This window comes from Coregonus clupeaformis, chromosome 35 (assembly GCF_020615455.1).
Source record: "Coregonus clupeaformis isolate EN_2021a chromosome 35, ASM2061545v1, whole genome shotgun sequence".
NCBI lineage: Eukaryota > Metazoa > Chordata > Actinopteri > Salmoniformes > Salmonidae > Coregonus > Coregonus clupeaformis.
Genome location: NC_059226.1, coordinates 17,549,600 through 17,556,473, shown reverse-complemented (window position 1 = coordinate 17,556,473; position 6,874 = coordinate 17,549,600).

The following is a 6,874-nucleotide window of genomic DNA, read 5'->3' as shown; positions in this document are numbered from 1 at the left end:
TTTGAGAGGGAGGTGAGGAACGGAGGAAACAAGGGGAGAATCTCAATTGCATTTCCTTCATTCCTCACATCCTCTCTCCTCGCCTCCTTCTTTAGATAAGAAGGTGAGAGGGGAGACCCCTGACCATCTCATCCAATGGGTTTTGAGAAGGAGACGAGGAGAGAGGATGCAACCAATCAAGGAAATGCAATTGAGGACAGAGGAAGCAAGTATTTGACAGGTATACCTTTTTTTGGGACAGTGCCAGACTGACTGACTGACTGAGCTACCATAATACCCATGGCCTGTCCAGAAACAACCCCTAACCCCTACTGCCCAGAGTCTAGACACTTGTGGAGATCTGAGAGGCAAACTATGGCATAAGGGAACAACGAGCGGATAAGAGGCAATCCATAATTTTGATTAAGACATTAATGAGCCAGCTAAGATGGACGTAGTCAATATAACTATTTGTTCAGCACTTTTGAAATGTACAGCGATAGAATTCAGAACATGGGCTGTTCTTACAGTGTTCTCCCTGTACACCAAGTCAGAACTGTAGGATAAATAAAGGGGGCATATAAGCAGACAATGAAAGCTCTTACAATATTCGATGATGACATATCTCTAAAACAGGCTATAGGCTACATGTGCACCACCAAGTCAGAACAGTAGGCTAAGTTATGAGGGGGAAAGGGACCAAATTATTAGGGTGAGGCACATGGGCTACTAACAGCTTACTACACAACATACACTTAGTATTACTTTCTTAGCTACAGTATAGATATCTCCCTGGCATATTACATTATTTATGCAGCAGCATACAATACATTTTTGGACACACCTTGTTGTGCTGTGCTCACTTGAACAGGAAGGTGGCGTGACGGTCCTTCCTGTCATGTAAGTCGCTTTGGATAAAAGCGTTTGCTAAATGGCAAATTATTATTATTTATCAAACATTGTCATCAAAGTCTGGTATTCTCTGGATTTATGGTGCTTTCAAGACAACTGGGAACTCTGAAAAAAACAAGGTTGAATCATGACGTCAGTGATTTTTTATTTTTTATTTTTTAATTTTTTTTGATCTTCAGGTCGGAGCTCTAGAATGACGCTCGAGTTCCCGACTTGGAATTCCGAGTTGGATGACTGTTCAAAATGTATTTTCCCAGTCGGAGCTAGTTTTTCTCAGAGTTCCCAGTTGTCTTGAACTCAGCAAAAGTCATGCTGGATTGACAGCATGGCCATTGTATTCAACCTTTTCTGGCCCATGGTGTTGCATGTGAATGTTTATCCTTTTAAGCTTGGAAAAGAGATCCTTAAACCCAGACTTGGACCACAGACCCTCTTCACTGAATAGCAGGCTAGTGATTGCTTTGCAACACTTGCAGTTAGCCACAGATTCCTTCCAAACCACTCATTGTTGAATTTGTGATTTCCAACTTGTTGTATAATGTTTCTGTCCAATGAACGATGAGCACCGATGCATTTTATCTATAATTTCTCTTCATATGACAAGGATTGAAAAGGATTTGCCAGTAGATTGTCGACTTGATTCATGATGATGACTGCTTGTCTAGCTTGCTAGCTAAGATTTTAAAAGTATGATGTTGACATTATCAGTCCAATCAAAGCTACGGTAGATATAAAGTCATTTGAAGTAATTTTATCTGTGGCTAATGACCTTGAGCCTTCTTTAATGGGCACTTCTAATGTAAATCTATGGCAACACCCAATGGGTTTGAATTGTCAAGCTATCCCCGTAGATTTTGCGGTGACGTAGTGTCCCCATGAGTGACAAAACACTGAGCCAATCACGGCGCAACTAGAGAACATTAACAACCCCTACGCTCTGTATTTTCCGCTGGCTGCCCCACCACCACAGAAAGCCCTGCGCTAGACTGAAACACCTGCATTTTGGAGCTGCCTTACTCAAGAAAGCAAAAAAGAGACCATGTTTGTATGCGGCTTTATTAACTCACTAATATTTTTTTTTACATTGTTTGCAAACTGATATGTGACACGTATTAATGCCAAAATAGCATGCAAAACAGGCAACAACATTATTATTTGTATTTATTTATTTGCTAAACAGGTGGGGCTCTGCCCCAGCCAGCCCTGAATGACGGGTCGCCACTACCACTGACTAACTATGGCTAGGGGCATATCTCTAGTCTAGCAATAGATACTGTTGTATTTGCTGTATGCCATCATTTAATAAGATTACCAATGGTTAGTTAAGTAGCTAGGATATATCAGTCAGCTAACCATTTACAGTAACAGCAGTTCATTAATAAGTCAATACACACTAAATCTTATGCATAAATTGACCTTACCTTATCTTGGCACTGTGGCATGTTATGAGCAGCTATTAATAAATACATTAATAGATTAATAGATTAATAGAATGGAGTTAGAAGGGTGAATTTCTACTTTGAAAGGACAGGAAGTGTTGGCTGTGCACTTGACCACGCATTCCGTATTTAACCCCACCCACATTTTAACATTGAAATATCCAGTAATATTTTTTTTTTATATGCTCAAGGATCAAAATGTACGAGGACCTTAATCTTACCTCAGGAATCTTGATTTAATGTCATCCATTAAGCAGGCAACTTATCTTGACCGTTTAACAACATAGACACCAAAATGTTCTGTCAATCCTCAAGATCAACATTAATTCCTGCCCTTTGGCTGTTTTTAAATCGAGTGCAGTATCACACAAGCTCTGTATCACTTGACATCATTCAGACATCAAATGCCAACCTGGTCTCAGAGCAGTTCGTATTATTCTGTACGTAAATCCGAGACACTCCATTTAGTATATGTTACGAATTACAATTCGTATTATATGTTATGAATTTGCAAAACGTACAATATGTTATGAAGAGATTCGAACTCGCAACCTTTGGGTTGCTAGACATGTGCGTTATATTCCTACCCATCTACCCCAACGTAACCTTACCAAAGGTAACATACGCTACATGACCAAAAGTATGTGAAAATCTCATTCTAAAATACTGGGCATTAATATGGAGTTGGTCTCCCCTTTTTCTGCTATAACAGCCTCCATTCTTCTGGGAAGGCTTTCCACTAGATGTTGGAACATTGCTGCGGGGACTTGCTTCCCTTCAGCCACAAGAGCATTAGTGAGGTCAGGCACTGATGTTGGGCGATTAGGCCTGGCTCGCAGTCAGCGTTCCAATTCATCCCAAAGTTGTTTGATGGGGTTGAGGTCAGGGCTCTGTGCAGGCCAGTCAAGTTCTTTCACACCGAACTCAACAAACTATTTCTGTATGGACCTTGCTTTGTGCACGGGGTCATTGTCATGCTGAAACAAGAAAGGACCTTCCCCAAACTGTTGCCACAAAGTTGGAAGCACAGAATCGTCTGGAATGTCATTGTATGCTGTAGCGTTAAGATTTCCCTTCACTAGAACTAAGGGGCCTAGCCCAAACCATGAAAAACAATCCCAGACCAAATCCTGGTTTTTCCGTCGGACTGCTGAATGGTGAAGTGTGATTCATCACTCCAGAGAACGCGTTTCCACTGCTCCAGAGTCCAATGGCACTGAGCTTTACACCGCTTCAGCCAACGTTTGGCATTGTGCATGGTGATCTTAGGCTTATGTGCGGCTACTCGGCTATGGAAACCCATTTCATGAAGCTCCCGACGAACAGTTCTGGTGCTGACATTGCTTCCAGAGGCAGTTTGGAACTTGGTATTGAGTGTTGCAACCAAGGACAGACGATTTTTACGCGCTACGCACTCAGCGGTCCCGTTCTGTGAGCTTGTGTGGCTTATCACTTCGCGGCTGAGCCATTGTTGCGCCTAGACATTTCCACTTCTCAATAACATAACTTATAGTTACCAGCACTTACAGCATTTACAGTTACAATTGCATGGCTGAGTGCTCGATTTTATACACCTGTCAGCAACGGGTGTGGCTGAAATAGCCGAATCAACTAATTTAAAGGGGTGTTCACATACTGTTGGCCATGTAGTGTATCACACTAATTTGAGTGTCCCAGATTTACATTTACTATGTTACGTCTAGTCTATGAGACCAGGCTGCAAATGCACATTGAAACAACTATTATGCATAATTATTAAAGAACCTCCTTTAAGTTACTATTTGAAGCATTGGATTTTGCAATCACATATATTATTTTGAATATGTGTGCCCATGAAAACTGTTTTCATATCATAACATAGGGATATACGAAATGTAAAGAGGTTTCGGTACACTTCTGAGACCTCCATTAAAAAAAAGAGACTGAAAGCAATATCCAGGAATTTCACAGGATCAAGGTCAATGTTTTTAATGTCACACGATTTTTGCCAAAACTGTAAAGACTCCAAGCATGAGAAAGTGTTTAAACATAGGTTTTGATTGAACTCATTAATTATATTGAATGGATCTACATTTGAAGTCGGAAGTTTACATACACCTTAGCCAAATACATTTAAACTCAGTTTTTTCACAATTCCTGACATTTAAACCTAGTAAAAATTCCCTGTCTTAGGTCAGTTAGGATTACCACTTTATTTTAAGAATGTGAAATGTCAGAATAATAGTAGAGAGAATGATTTATTTCAACTTTTATTTATTTCATCACATTCCCAGTGGGTCAGAAGTTTACATACACTCAATTAGTATTTGGTAGCATTGCCTTCAAATTGTTTAACTTGGATCAAACGTTTTGGGGAGCCTTCCACAAGCTTCCCACAATAAGTTGGGTGAATTTTGGCCCATTCCTCCTGACAGAGCTGGTGTAACGGAGGCAGGTTTGTAGGCTTCCTTGCTTGCGCACGCTTTTTCAGTTCTGCCCACACATTTTCTATAGGGTTGAGGTCAGGGCTTTCTGATGGCCACTCCAATACCTTGACTTTGTTGTCCTAAAGCCATTTTGCCACAACTTTGGAAGTATGCTTGAGGTCATTGTCCATTTGGAAGACCCATTTGCGACCAAGATTTAACTTCCTGACTGATGTCTTGAGATGTTGCTTCAATATATCCACATAATTTTCCTTCCTCAAGATGCCATCTATTTTGTTAAGTGCACCAATCCCTCCTGCAGCAAAGCACCCCCACAGCATGATGCTGCCACCCCCATGCTTCACGGTTGGGATGGTGTTCTTCGGCTTGCAAGCTACCCCCTTTTTCCTCCAAACATAACGATGGTCATTATGGCCAAACAGTTCTATTTTTGTTCCATCAGACCAGAGGACATTTCTCCAAAAAGTACGATCTTTGTCCCCATGTGCAGTTGCAAACCGTAGTCTGGCTTTTTTATGGCGGTTTTGGAGCAGTGGTTTCTTCCTTGCTGAGCGGCCTTTCAGGTTATGTCGATATAGGACTTGTTTTACTGTGGATATAGATACTTTTGTACCTGTTTCCTCCAGCATCTTCACAAGGTTCTATGCTGTTGTTCTGGGATTGATTTCCACTTTTCACACCAAAGTACGTTCATCTCTAGGAGACTCCTTCCTGAGCGGTATGACGGCTGCGTGGTCCCATGGTGTTTATACTTGCGTACTATTGTTTGGACAGATGAACGTGGTACCTTCAGGCATTTGGAAATTGTTCCCAAGGATGAACCAGACTTGTGGAGGTCTACACATTTTTTTCTGGGGTCTTGGCTGATTTCTTTTGATTTTCCCATGATGTCAAGCAAAGAGGCACTGAGTTTGAAGGTAGGCCTTGAAATACATCCACAGGTACACCTCCAATTGACTCAAATGATGTCAATTAGCCTATCAAAAGCTTCTAGAGTCATGACATCATTTTCTGGAATTTTCCAAGCTGTTTAAAGGCACAGTGAACGTAGTGTATGTAAACTTCTGACCCACTGGAATTGTGATACAGTGAATTATAAGTGAAATAATCTGTCTGTAAACAATTGTTGGAAAAATTACTTGTGTCATGCACAAAGTAGATGTCCTAACCGACTTACCAAAACTATAGTTTGTTAACAAGAAATTTGTGGAGTGGTTGAAAAACAAGTTTTAATGACTCCAACCTAAGTGTATGTAAACTTCCGACTTCAACTGTATGTTCCCCCTTTATATCTTAATGTTGTCACTTGAAAAAAAGGCAAATTATGCTAACTGGTACCCCAGTTTATAGAAAAACCCATCAGCAGTTTTCCTCTATGTCAGTCGTTGACAGTCACTCAATTAGCCCATGACAGCGAATATTTTATAGATTGCTAGGTACGTTTCTAGCCATGTAAACCTTGTAGTAATCATGGCCGAATCGCAAGGCACATGCCCAGCAGTCAATTTAGGAAGTAAACTAAAATCACAATTAAATAATCAAAAAATTGGAATTGAGCCCAACCCTGGTGTGTTTTGTCCAGGAGTGGTGGGACCCCACAACCAAACTCGCTTAGGGCCCCAAAAATGCTAGAAATGGCCCTGGTGACAGGGCTTTTTAAAAATAGAGGGAATCATTCCGAGATGGTGCCCACATTGATTAATTACACCATTTGAAATGCTGTGGTGTGGGCGGATGGGAGCCGCGTGGGAGACTGTGACAGCGTATAGGAGAAGGGAAGGAGAGGAGAGAGAGAGACACTGAGGAGGAGAACGGAGATAGCGGGAGTCAGAGAGAAAAACTTGTCAACTGGAAGCTGTAATTAGTGGTCTATGAAGTGAAAGAGAGCCCAGGCCTATCCCAGCTGTCCATAACTTAGCCCACTCAATTTAGAGTGAGAGACCTACGTGGCGGCGGCCCACCTGTTCCCTGCCCCTTCTGTCAACGTTGACGCATGTGACCATATGGATTTGCCAGGCGCATTGTCTAGGGGCGGGAAATCACAATTATAGGCTACTTTTATGAATTCACTCACTTAGCTGCATGGAAGAAGGCTACCTTTGTGCCACAGCTGTCAAA